Raw genomic sequence first — 14095 nt, 5'->3', positions numbered from 1 at the left:
ACGCCACAATCTCTGCAAGATCCGAGCCTCAACAGTGTGCCAGCCCTCGTCGAGCACCCGGTGTACTTCGTCAACACCGTACTGCGAGATGCAAGGGCACGCTACCCCATGCCACAAAAGCTCCTGCTCGCACTCTTGGTGGCCTCGCGCAAGCTGCGGCACTACTTCCAGGGGCACCCCATCAAGGTCGTCTCATCTTACCCATTGGAGAGGGTACTCAGGAGCCCAAACTCAGTCAGAAGGGTCGTTGAATGGAACATCGAGCTGCAAGCATTCCAGCTGGAGTTCAGCACCACCAGGGTCATCAAGGGAGCCACGCTCGCCCATTTTGTGGTAGAATGGACAGATGCCCCGGCTCTTGAGGAAGGAAAAGACCGGTCCACCTCCCCAGGAAGTGAGGCAACAAATGGCTGGGTCATGTATTTTGATGGCGCCTTTGCGCACTAGGGCGCGGGGGCTGGAGCAGTGCTCATCTCGCCCACTCAAGACAAGCTTTACTACGTCGTCCAACTCTGCTTCCAGCACGGCGAGAAGGTCTCCAACAATATCGCAGAGTACGAAGGCCTCATAGCCGGCCTGAAGGCTGCAGCGGCTCTGGGGGTGAGGCGCCTTACCATCAAGGGCGACTCGCAGCTCCTCGTCAACTTCTCCAACAAAGTGTACAAGCCAAAGGAGGAGCACATGGAGGCCTACCTTTCGGAGGTGCGCAAGATGGAAAAGCAGTTCTCAGGCTTGGAGCTGCAGCACGTGCCCCGGGGCACCAACAAGGAAGCCAACGACACCGCCAAGAGACCATCCAAGCGGCAACTGCAAGAGCCAGGGGTCTTCGGAGAGCGGCTCTTCAAGCCGTCAGCTACGCCACCTCTTTGAAGCACGACTCGGCCTTGGGAGGACCTCCCATAGCCAGCCGCCACGGGAGCCCCAGCTTGCGGCCCAACCTCAGGAGCTCGGCTACTCTTGGCGCTCGAGCCCCAGGTGGAGTGCTGGACCAAGGAGTTCAAGGAGTACCTGATGCATGGGACACTACCGGAGAAGGAAGAAGACACGGAGCACGTGGCCCGACAGGCCATGGCATACTGCATTTCAAGACGGCGAGTTGTACAAGAAACAGCTGGACGATGTCACGCTGTGCTGCATCTCCAGCGATCAAGGGAGGGAGCTGCTGATTGACATACACGGCGGGGACTGTGGACATCACTCATCATCACGGACCCTCGTCGGCAAGGCCTTCCGCAGCGGATTCTATTGGCCCACAACACTTAACGATGCAGCCGAGCTGGTCAAGTCCTGCGAAGCTTGCCAATTCCACGCCAAGCAAATCCATCATCCTGCTCAGGGCCCCCAAACCATCCCGCTCACGTGGCCGTTCGCGGTCTGGGGGCTAGACATCCTAGGCCCGTTCCCCCGAGCGCCAGAGGGCTACCATTATCTCTACGTCGCCGTCGACAAGTTCACCAAGTGGGCGGAAGTGGAAGCCGTCCGTACCATTCCAGCCGGCTCTACTATCAAGTTCATCAAGGGCCCCATGAGCCGCTTCGGGGTCCCCAACCGCATCGTCACAAATAACGGCTCGCAGTTTACTAGTAACCTCTTTAAAACCTATTGTGCTAACCTTGGAACACAGATCTGCTATGCTTCGGTGGCCCACCCCAGGAGCAATGGTCAGGCTGAGCACGCCAACGCTGAGGTCCTGAGGGGCCTCAAGACCAGGACCTTCAAGAAGAAGCTGGAGGCCTGCGGTAGGGGCTGGCACGACGAGCTCCAGTCCGTGTTGTGGTCCATCCGCACCACCGCTACCAAGCCAGCGGGCGAGACTCCGTTCTTCCTCGTCTACGGAGCTGAAGCAGTCCTCCCTCACGAGGTCAAGCATCGCTCTGTGCGGGTTCTGGCATTCGACGAAACACAGCAGGACGCCATGCAGGTGATGGATCTCGTGCTGGCGGAGGAATGTCATTGCGAAGCTGCATTAAGGGCGGCAAGGTACCAGCAAGCGCTGCGGCGTTACCACTGCCGCAACATTCGCTCCAGGACGCTTGAGACGGGTGACCTGGTCCTTAGGCGGGTCCTCTCCAAGGAAGGGTTGCATAAGCTTTCACCCATGTGGTAGGGCCTGTTCAGGGTCGTCCACATCTCTAGGCCTGGTGCCATGTGCCGGGAGACGCAAGAAGGGACACCTATCCAAAACTCCTGGAACATCCAGCACCTCCGGAAGTTCTACCCATGAAGCAAGGCCCAGAGCATGTGAATAAGGCCCGGTGCCTGTGAAGAATCGCCGCCCGTGACACTCTCACGTAATAATGAGTTGGTGTTGTACACGCCCCGGAGTCTCAGGAGCGCCGGCCTCAGGCCTTGGGGCTCCCTCCCACGCCTAGTGGACATCACTTAGCTCTGCGCTGGTGAGAAGACTTGCAGACTAGATTAGGTGCCGGACGCGGCTTTTCATTTGCTTTCTACAGATGGCTCGCTTCTCCTTAATCAAAGTTTGCTTTTGGCGTTCCTTGCTGATTTGGTTCATTCGCCTTTTACCGCATTTTTCGGCTCTGGTTTGCTCATGATCTCTCTCTCGCATACCTCACGAGGGGGCTAGGTACGTGCCCTCGCAAGCATTTTTCTTCTCTCTGCCTTCTCGCGAGTCACCCTCCTTTGAGCCTGAAAGCTGGCACATCTCTCCTAATCCGTTCCCCTCGGGTACCGTGATACAAAGCGCCAAGTCAAGGTTTGGGTGAACGGCAAATCCTCTAGCGCATCCACTAACAATTTTTTTTGCAGTTTCTGAACAAACGCAGGCATCTCGTGAAGGAAAGGGCGTCCCAAACACGCCAGGTTATGTTATCTTTGCACAAAATAACAACATGGCATGGGAATAACACACACATTGCATTAACCAAGAACCACAGTTCGATACACGCCCCTTTGGGCCCATACTGGTTTCATTTTCTGATGCAGGAAAAAAGGAAAAAGGTAATCAAAGCGACGTTCCAGCAATCCGCGTGGGCAGGCCCTTGGCGATGCCCCGAGCCTAGCCAGACCCCTCCTCGCGCTTCACGGAGGCGCGTTGATGAGATGACCCGCTGCCTGCTTCGAAGCGGGCATGGTGTCACAGTGGCTGGTCGTAGCCACCGCTGCTGGAGCTGTCACCGGAGGAAGAGCCACCGTAGCTGGAAGAGACGCGGTCGCTGCCGAGGGTAGGCTCGCCCTCATCCTCATCGCGTCCGTCACCAAGGCCGAGCACCTCCTCACCACCGTTCGTATCGGGGCAGCACCCGGCGCGGCGACCATCTTCCCCGAATGCCCTCACATAGAGGGTCGACCCACCGTCATACCTAAAGTGGAGCATGCACCGCCTGCCCAGGCCGCGTGCGCGGGCGAACGTATGCCAGCCGCGGGCCAGGGCTATGTTGCCCGCGGTGGAAGTCTCGACCGCGACCTAGGAGGCCTTGCTGCAGCAACCATCCGCCTGCAACAAGAGCCCACCTAGACCAGGGGCCGGCAGTTCATCGACAAGGAAGCGCGGAAGCTGGAGCCAGTTGCCGGTCGGGTTCTCGGACCAGACAACGAACTCCGGCGACACCTCCGCTGAATTGAAGCGTAGGCGGGGAGGCCGTGCCACCATCGCGCGCCTCCCCTCGTCAGCTGGACCGCCATGGTTAGGGTGGTCCCTTGCGTGTGCCGCGACGCCGCCTCGACGATGGGCCACGTCAGGGGTCGCAGCGTGCTTGCGCGGACGGCCGCGACCGCACTTGGGTGCCCGGGAACTAGGGCCCTCGCGAGGGGCCTTCCCCTTCTCGGCGGCAGAGAACTTCCTTCGTGGCGCCATCGGAGGCACTGCAAGAAATGAAGCAAAGAAGAAGCAAGGAAGCGAGGAAGAGATGGGCGACGGGGGTCCGCCCCCCCTCTCCATTTATAGCGGAAGAAGGCCAACCGGCACCTCCCACGATCGCAGGTAATGATGGTTTCCCTTGCATGTCGCAGGGACTTGTCAAGTCATGCAGTTGCAGAGGCAGTGTGGGGAAGCGGAGACGCCCACGTCCAATCAACCACCACACATCGACCGAGGCTGCAGGCTTTTGGGGCCCGCGGTGCTCCGAACTTGACCCTTGGCTTCGCCGCGAAGCCAAGCCGGAGCGCACCTGTAACGCCCCGAGACCGATGTGCGAGGTGTCTCCCAGTTATTCGCTGTTTTTGCCTTGTCATTTGCTTGCGTCTCATGCATATCATATCATGTCATCATGTGCATCGCATTTGCATACATGTTCATCTCATGCATCCGAGCTTTTTCCCCGTTGTCCGTTTTGCAATCCAGCGCTCCTACGTCCTCCGGTGTCTCCTTATACCTCTTTTCATGTGCGGGTGTTAAACGTTCTCGGATTGGACCGATACATGCCAAGCGGCCTTGGTATACTACCGGTAGACCGCCTGTCAAGTTTCATGCCATTTGGACTTCGTTTGATACTCCAACGGTTAACCGAGGAACCGAAAAGGCCTTGTGTGTGTTGCAGCCCAACACCCCTCCAAAGTGGCCCAAACCCCACCTAAACCCCCATCCATCCTCTCAGTCGTTTGATCACGATTGCGTGGCCGAAAACCGTGCTCAATTTGGAGCCTCCTATCTACCTCTATCTATAAATACATGGCTTCCCCTGAAATTTCCGCGCAGATCCAACCCTAGCTCCTCCTATCTCGCGCCACCGGACGCGTCTCCGTCGCCGCCGGACATGTCCGCTCCACAGCGCCGCCGCCCGCAGCCATCCAGAGCGCGCCAAGTGGCACTCCGCCACCGCCCGCCACCGTGGCCCGCCAGGCCCATAACGGGCCCGCGTGAGCCCGCAGCCGACGCTGCCTGTCTCCCACGCCCGAGGCGCCTCACCTCCGTCCACCGCCGCAGCTGGCCACGCGCCCCGGCTTCCCTGCCGAGCCTCGCCCGTCCCGCCGCCCGTTCGCCGCCGCCGACTCGCCGTTCATCGCCGCCTCACCTCCACGACGCCGGTCGCCGCCGCCGCCATCGCGCTCGCGCCTCGCCTGCCTTCCCTCGCCGCCGGCCCCGTGAGGCTCGTCGGAGCTCGCCGGCCGCGCCTCGCTGCGCCTCTCCTTCCCCGACCCCGCCGGCATGCTTCGCCGCAGGTGCGCTCCCTCGTCGCCGGCCGCCCCGTCGCCGGATCTGGACGGGTGGGATGAGATCCACCCGTCCCGGAACCAAACACGCACAGCCCGTTCCGCCCCGCTCCGTCCAGGGTCCTCCCTGTCCAACTTCTCCTCGAGGGTATATTTCGTCTAAGTCCCCAGTATTTTTGGGCATTTTCATCACATCATAACTTCACCTCCGTGGCTCCGTTTTGGGCGTGTAGCATATCAGATTGTTTGTCTCGACGAGTACTTCATTTCATCTCATTGCACCATGTTCATTTGAGTTCATCTTGATGTCCTAAATGCTGTTGCAAGAGTGCTAGTTTATGTTAGTTTCAGATTCTTATCAGAGATTGAGCATTTGTCATTTTTGCCATGATTGTTTGGTCCCTCCTATGATCTTGAGCCCTACATGAGTTTTGAAGTATGCCATGCCATCTTTACAGGGGTGTATGCCATGTATTTTTGTCATCTTTGTGGTGACTAGCACAAGCATGCAAAGTAGCTCTCGTAATGTTGCTGATTTCAGGGACTTAGAATTTCATTATGTCCTTTTACTGCTGTAATTTTTATGCCATGTATTCATGTTGCTACAGAGTGATTCATGCCTCTTTTGAGCAGTAAGGATGTTTTGTAGATATTGGTGTGCTATATCCATCCATGTCTTTGTTTGCAATTATGGAGCACCCTAGCTTGACTCAATCGAGCTCTACTTTTGCTATAAAATGTTCATGTCAGAATGTTTACGTGTTAAGCTTTTTTGCCGAGGTTGTTGTAGTTAATCCATGCATGCTATGAGGTTGTTCTTGCCGTGTTTAGCTTCTATGCCATGTCTACTTGCTGGGTGTATGCTTAGTTTGTCATGCAATGCCTTGTGGTGAGTGCATCGAGCTCATAAACATGCCTACTTAATATCTGTTTTGCCATGTTCCAGTTTTCTGCTAAGTCTGAATTTGTTAACGATAATTGCTATGTTCACATGGTTGCCGTTGTATTTTCTGATCCCTTTTGACTTATGGTCAGTAAGGGACTTTTGTTGTAGGCTTTGAGTAGCTTCATGCCATGCCTTGTTTTGCCATGATATGTTCCTGTAGCATGTTGTTACCTTGCTCTAAACATTGCTTCCTGATGTTAAATTCCTGACGTGTTGTTATTTTCACTAAGACAGTAACATGTTATCTTTTGCACTTTTTCCATGCTTGTTTGAACCTGCTATTGAGTGAATTAGCCGTTGCTTAGTGTTCATCTTTTGTCAAGCATCTTGAGTGTATCCCTGCCATGTATTTTGTTGCTATGTTAGACTGCAGTAGCTTGTTGTTCTTAATGCATTTAGATGGCCTCGTGCTGTTAATCGCAGATCGGTGCCATATTTGTTTTGCTTGTCATTTGCAAACCGTGCATCCGATTCCGGAGATATTTATATCGATTTCGACCGAAACCAACTCATCTTTCCAGCGGCACTCTTGGTTTTCCAAGTTCAGGCCTGGTTCAATCTTTCCCTTCCGAAGCACGCATATGCATTACATATCATATCCCGCATATCATGCCATGTTTTGCATCATGTTGCTTGCGCATTGCACCGTGGTTGATGTTTGTTCCCTTTGCTTGTGTCTTGCTTTGGGTAGAGCCGGGAGACGAGTTCGTGTTCGAGGTACCCGTTGAGTACGCTTATGAGGATCAAGCTTTCGTCTTCTCGGAGAACTTTGCAGGCAAGATGACCATACCCTTGAAATCACTTCTTTCTTTGCTTGCTAGTTGCTCGCTCTATTGTTATGCCTATGCTACGATACCTACCACTTGCTTATCATGCCTCCCATATTGCTAAGCCAAGCCTCTAACCCACCTTGTCCTAGCAAACCGTTGTTTGGCTATGTTACCGCTTTACTCCGCCCCTCTTATAGTGTTGTTAGTTGAAGGTGAAGATTGGAGTTTGTTCCTTGTTGGAACATGATTATTGTTGGGATATCACAATATCTCTTATTTAATTAATGCATCTATATACTTGGTAAAGGGTGGAAGGCTCGGTCTTATGCCTGGTGTTTGGTTCCACTCTTGCTGCCCTAGTTTCCGTCATACCGGTGTTATGTTCCTTGACTTTGCGTTCCTTACACGGTTGGATTATAATGGGAACCCCTTGATAGTTCACCATGAATAAAACTCCTCCAGCAAGGCCCAACCTTAGTTTTACCATTTGCACTAACAACCTACCACCTTCCCTTGGGTTTTGCAGACTCAAGGGTCATCTTTATTTTAATCCCGCCCCCCCGGGTCAGTGCTTCTCTAAGTGTTAGTCCGAACTGAGTAAACTGCGGGGCCACCTCGGGGAAACTTGAGGATTGGTTTTACTCGTAGGATGTCTCATCCGGTGTTGCCCTGAGAACAAGATATGTGCAGCTCCTATCGGGATTGTCAGCGCATCGGGCGGCTTTGCTGGTTAGTTTTACCATTGTCGAGATGTCTTGTAACTGGGATTCCGAGTCTGATTGGGTTGTCTTGGGAGAAGGAATATCCTTTGTTGACCGTGAGAGCTTGTGATGGGCTAAGTTGGGACACCCCTGCAGGGTTATGAACTTACGAAAGTCGTGCCCACGGTTATGGGCAGATGGGAATTTATTAATGTCCAGTTTTAGAAAACTTGAACCTAACTTAATTAAAATGGATCAACTGTGTGTGTAGCCGTGATGGTCTTTTTCCGGTGGAGTTCGGAAGTGAACACGGTGTTGGAGTTATGCTTGATGTAGGTTGTTCTAGGATCACTTCTTGATCATAGTTTCTCGACCATGCGTTGCCTTCTCTTCTCGCTCTCATTTTCGTATGTTAGCCACCATATATGCTAGTGCTTGCTGCAGCTCCACCTCATACCTTTTCCCTACCTATAAGCTTAAATAGTCTTGATCGCTATGGTGTGAGATTGCTGAGTCCCCGTGACTCACAGATACTTCCAAAACTAGTTTGCAGGTGCCGATGATACCGTGAAGGTGACGCAACCCAGCTCAAGGAGGAGCTCGATGAAGATCTCGTTCTTTGAGTTGTTTCGTTTCCAGTTGATCAGTAGTGGAGCCCAGTCGGGGCGATCGAGGATCTGTAGCATTAGGGGTAGTCTTCTTTCATTTTGGTTCCGTAGTCGGACCTTGATTGTATCTGGTTGATGTAATGCTTTATTCATGTATTGTGTGAACTGGCGATTATAAGCCAACTATGTACCTCTTTTCTTATTCAGTACATGGGATGTGTAAAGATTACCCCTCTTGCGACATTGCCTACAATGCGGTTATGCCTCTAAGTCGTGCTCCGACACGTGGGAGATATAGCCGCAACGTGGGTGTGACAGCACCTTGGGCCCGGGGGCTACTGTCGGTGTTCTGGGAACAGGGGTCCCCAGACTTGCCTTCCTGCGGCCCATGGCGTGGCTAAGCCAGTAGGCCGTACGGCCCATCTTCATCAACAAAGCATCCAAGACCCTCGCGAGCGTCCAAGCCTTGTGAGGTGGACGACACAAGACCTCCTCCCGAGCGGCCTAGTCAGGCAGGATCGCAAGGGACGGAGATATCAAGGCGAGGCGAACCTCACGAGGCTCTGGTGACGTGAGCCATGACAATCGACACCATGCGGTCTCCAGCGCACGCAGCATCCTTGTTTCCTCTTTGGTGCTAAGGAAACAGGCGCAGCCGCGGAGTACCGAGGCCTCAGGCAAAGGTTGCCGTTTCGGTGCAACGAGACCAAGACTAGGAGGACTGCAAGACGGAGGTCATCGTTGAGCCCAAGACAGCGTCACCACCAGAGCTTTGTGCAGGCGAAGACCGCTTTTGTCAGGATAGATTGTACTAGCTGCCCCCCTTCAAATTTGCCCGCCATTGTTGGCTCCCTTCCCGCTCGATATTTGGGAAGAGGACCACGGCCTCTATAAATAGGACTAGCCAACATAGTAGAGGGGACAGATATCATCAGACCCAGAGATACACACAAGTCTGAAAGCACGAGAACACCTCAACGTCAGGAGGCTGTTCTTCCCTTGTATTGTTCATCATCAGCCTAAGAGGCAATCCACCACCACCACACTGGAGTAGGTGATACGTCTCCAACGTATCTATAATTTTTGATTGCTCCATGCTATATTATCTACTGTTTTGGACATTATTGGGCTTTATCATCCACTTTTATATTATTTTTGGCACTAACCTATTAATCGAAGGCTCAACCCAAAATTGCTGTTTTTTGACTATTTTAGGGTTTCAAAGAAAAGGAAATCAAACGGGATCCAAACGGAATGAAACATTCGGTAACGTGATTTTCTCACCCAACATGATCTAGGAGATTTGGACCCTACATCAAGAAATAAAGGAGGAGGCCACGAGGTAGGGGCGCGCACCTACTCCCCCCCCCAGGCGCGCCCTCCAACCTCGTGAGCCCCCTGTTGCTCCACCGACGTTCTCCTTCCTCCTATATATACCTACGTTCCCCCAAACGATCAGATACGGAGCCAAAACCCTAATTCCACCACCGCAACTTTCTGTATCCATGAGATCCCATCTCGGGGCCTGTTCCGAAGCTCCGCCGGAGGGGGCATCCATCACGGAGGGCTTCTACATCAACACCATAGCCTCTCCGATGAAGTGTGAGTAGTTTACCTCAGACCTTCGGGTCCATAGTTATTAGCTAGATGGCTTCTTCTCTCTTTTTGGATCTCAATACAATGTTCTCCCCCTCTCTCGTGGAGATCTATAAGATGTAATCTTCTTTTTGCGGTGTTTTTGTTGAGACCGATGAATTGTGGGTTTATGATCAAGATTATCTATGAACAATATTTGAATCTTCTCTGAATTCTTTTATGTATGATTGGTTATCTTTGCAAGTCTCTTCGAATTATCAGTTTGGTTTGGCCTACTAGATTGATCTTTCTTGCAATGGGAGAAGTGCTTAGCTTTGGGTTCAATCTTTCGGTGTCCTTTCCCAGTGACAGTAGGGGCAGCAAGGCACGTATTGTATTGTTTCCATCGAGGATAACAAGATGGAGTTTTTATCATATTGCATGAATTTATCCCTCTACATCATGTCATCTTGCTTAAGGCGTTACTCTGTTTTCATGAACATAATACTCTAGATGCATGCTGGATAGCGGTCGATGAGTGGAGTAATAGTAGTAGATGCAGGCAGGAGTCGGTCTACTTGTCTCGAATGTGATGCCTATATACATGATTATACCTAGATATTCTCATGATTATGCTCAATTCTGTCAATTGCTCAACAGTAATTCGTTCACCCACCGTAAAATACTTATGCTCTTGAGAGAAGCCACTAGTGAAACCTATGGCCCCCGGGTCTATCTTCATCATATTAATCTTCCAATACTTAGTTATTTCCTTTGCTTTTATTTTACTTTGCATCTTTATCACAAAAATATCAAAAATGTTATCTTATTATATCTATCAGACCTCACTCTGGTAAGTGACCCTGAAGGGATTGACAACCCCTTATCGCGTTGGTTGCGAGGAGTTATTTGTTTTGTGCAGGTATGAGGGACTCGCGTGTAGCCTCCTACTGGATTGATACCTTGGTTCTCAAAAACTGAGGGAAATACTTACGCTACTTTGCTGCATCATCCTTTCATCTTCAAGGAAATCCAACGCAATGCTCAAGAGGTAGCAGTAGGGTATTACACCACAACGGTGACCCGAACCAGTATAAACCCCATATCTTTCTGTGTTGTGAGTTCGTCGAGTTCGTCTGCGAGATCTATCGAGCTAGAGCGTAGATCGGTAGGAGGGAAACACTTCGTGCGCACCCCAGTGTTCGAACCTTAAGGGTTAGACGGAGCCCCACATCCGATAGAGGGGCTCATGAAATCCACGTGTAAGAGTGTGATGTCCAATCCCCGTTTCGCCCGTTGGCACCCATCAACAATGCACAACAGATTAGACCTTGAGTGACCCTCCACAACCCGGTTCCTTGATCCCGCTCATGGCAGTGAAGCACAGCGACAACCGCCAATGACACCCTACTCAGGGTGCTACTTTCCTCAATGGCGTCCCTGTTGTCACTATAGCAGGATGCGTGGGATCAAGAGTAGGGAATAGCTTGCGGAGAGCGGTCCTCGTGTCCAGCGACATGATTAATTTTTAATGTTTTAAACATTCCATTGTGATTTCACGTAAATGACATGTGTGTCATGCAATGGTTGGGATTGATGAAGTCTAGACAGGCTTTGATTAGAGGACACTGCGGTAATCTCTGGCGGTGAGGGACTAAGATAAGTTGTGACACATTGTCGGTGAGGGACTAAGATAAGTGGTGACACGGGTGGGACACCGTGTTAAAATAGAGGACCTTGAATTGTGGGGGTCTTGAGTAGTATTTATCTGACCCGTTCCAACGCACGGACATCTTTACTAGTAATATGTATATGACCTATATGAAAAATGCCCACAAATGCATTAAGTCATATAATGCCTTAAAGGGAAATAGACAGAAATGGCAGCTACCAGATCTAGAATGTCCAGATCTGGATTGCCCAAAATGGAAAGAGGGTCTTTCCACAAATGGAAAGCGCAGACTAATATGAACAAAAATAAATAAAAGAGGGGGTTGTGTACGTATTTGTATGACACTGGGCCTATGAGGGTGTGTGTATGACAGTGGCGCCTAGGCGCCAGTGTCACACTGAAGCAAAAGGCCAAACCAAAAACAATGCATCGCCTAGGATTTGATCTCTGGCCTCCTAAGTAGGACAGACACGCGCTAACCATTGCGCTAGAAGAATCTTTGTGATGTGAAGGGCGCCTGGGTCCTTTTCAACCAGTGCTAGAAGGCCGAGCCTTTGGCTATGACGACACAAAGATCACTGTCGCCAGTGGCAACGAGCTAGGAGGCGCGGCTCACTAGGTAGAGCAACTGCGGACGGGAATGGGGTATGGATGCACGCGTGCAAGCGGAGAAGCTGGGGCGCTCGAGCATTAGCATGGCTCTGCTCGGGCCATGGCTGGGCGCGGCAAGGCGAGCGAGCGATAGGCAGGGAGCGCGGCATACGTGCGCGACACAAGCACGACGAGCAGGGGGGTTGAGCTTGAGCATGCGGGATGCAAGGAGCAAGTAGGGCAGTGCCCGGCTCGGAGCAACAAAAGCAACAGAGAAATAAAAACACGGCCTTGACCGGAGTGTAGAGAGCACGATGTTGACACAGGCATAGCGACGACTACATGGCACAACCATCGAGAAGAGGGGTCTGATGTGGCATAGTGACTGCTCACCTAGTGTCCACTTTACATGAAGGTGCGGCCGGATACACGATGGAGGCGACGAAGAGACGCATGGAACTTGACGGGGCTTCTGTCCGGGAAGAAGATGAAGAAGACAGGTCGGAGAAGTTGACCCAAAGGCCATGTGGTTGCGTGCGTGGAGGCAGGGGATAGCAAGGTAGTTGGCGGTCCTCTCCACGGCGGCCGAGGGGGTCAGAGGCGCGGCGAGGAGCTACCTTGAGCTCGAGCTCAACCTCGGCCGGAGCATGGTGGATGCGGCGACAACATGGGCGTGGAGACTTAGCTAGGCGGCGGTGAGGGAAGGAGAGGGTCTGAATGGATACAGGAGAGCCCAGGGTAGGGGTTTGACGTGCTTTATAGGGCTCTAGGGCACCCGACGGCCGTAAAATCGTCTGGGGCATCGATGTGGCTCCTGTAGATTAGCTGCCGTACAGGAGGATGAAGCTCCTGTCGCTTGCGGGCCAAGTGAGCTGCGGGAGGCTGGTTGGGCCGCTGACTGCTGGGCTGCTGGAAGGCCAGGTGGGCTGGATTCTCTCTCCCTCATTCTCTTATCTTTTGTTTTCCTTTTAGTCAACAGATTTCCGAAAAGGAAAAAGAGGGGGAGCCAGGACAAGAATTTGGAACATATAGAAACATTCTAAAGATCCTGGAATCATGCACTATTTGAATAAATTTACTTGGCAATTTTTAGAGATAAAAAATAAACCAAGTTGTAATTAAGTTCAAACTTGATGCATTTTTAAACCCAACCAAATCAAGTCCGAAAGAGACAAAATTTGATAGAGAGGTATAAGGCATGGTGCCAGATTAATAGGGAACAAATGAACATTAATGGGGGAAGGTAAATGTCACAATGAGCATGAAGATGAATACCACAATGCACACGATGAGCATGAAGGATGCAAACTGACAAGTGGCACAATGCAACATAACCATGATGAGTATGGCAATGCAATAAGTAAAACAAAAAAACAAAACAAGATGAAGCCAACCATGATGGAACCCAGATGGAATTAGATGAATATGAAGTTGGATATATTACTAAATTAGGAGGATTACATATGGGGTGTTACATCTCTGCTAGAGCAGTATCTATGAACACTGGAGTTGGTTTACTATCTCCTGGCGTTTGGATCTTTTGCAAAGACCTTGCTTGTAACCCTTCAGATTCTAACATAGCCGTATTCCCCTTGCATGCCTTATAGAAGAATGGTGCTTCTGTTATAAAACATGCTACGATAGAGAGATGGAATAGGTGCTAAAGAATAGAAAGGCATGACATATTGACATGTATTCCCTCCATGCAGAAATAAATGGATGTGTCTAGGCATATTTCGGTTCTAGACACATCCATTTTCATCCATTTCTATGACATGCAATCCAAACAGAGGGATTATGATGTAAGAGCTAGGGATATGATAGGACAAGAGAGTAAAAAAAACACTACCTGAATGTAAAACTGTATGATAGCGGAATACATACACAAAAACACTAAGGCAACATATGAATGTATGATTGGGAGACTAAGATGGCATTGCAACAGACCACTAGAACATCACTTCAATGAAAAAAGACATGGTATGGTAGACAGATGGAGTAAAATATTCAGAAGCATGATGTCCAAACTAAGCAGATGGCATTGTGGCAGAGTAGAATGACAATACTTGAATTTGAAAACATGTTATCATGAATGGAATATGTATTAAAAATAGGAATGC

The sequence above is a fragment of the Triticum urartu genome, chromosome 2 (assembly GCF_003073215.2).
Source record: "Triticum urartu cultivar G1812 chromosome 2, Tu2.1, whole genome shotgun sequence".
NCBI lineage: Eukaryota > Viridiplantae > Streptophyta > Magnoliopsida > Poales > Poaceae > Triticum > Triticum urartu.
Note: the sequence above shows the minus strand (reverse complement) of the source record.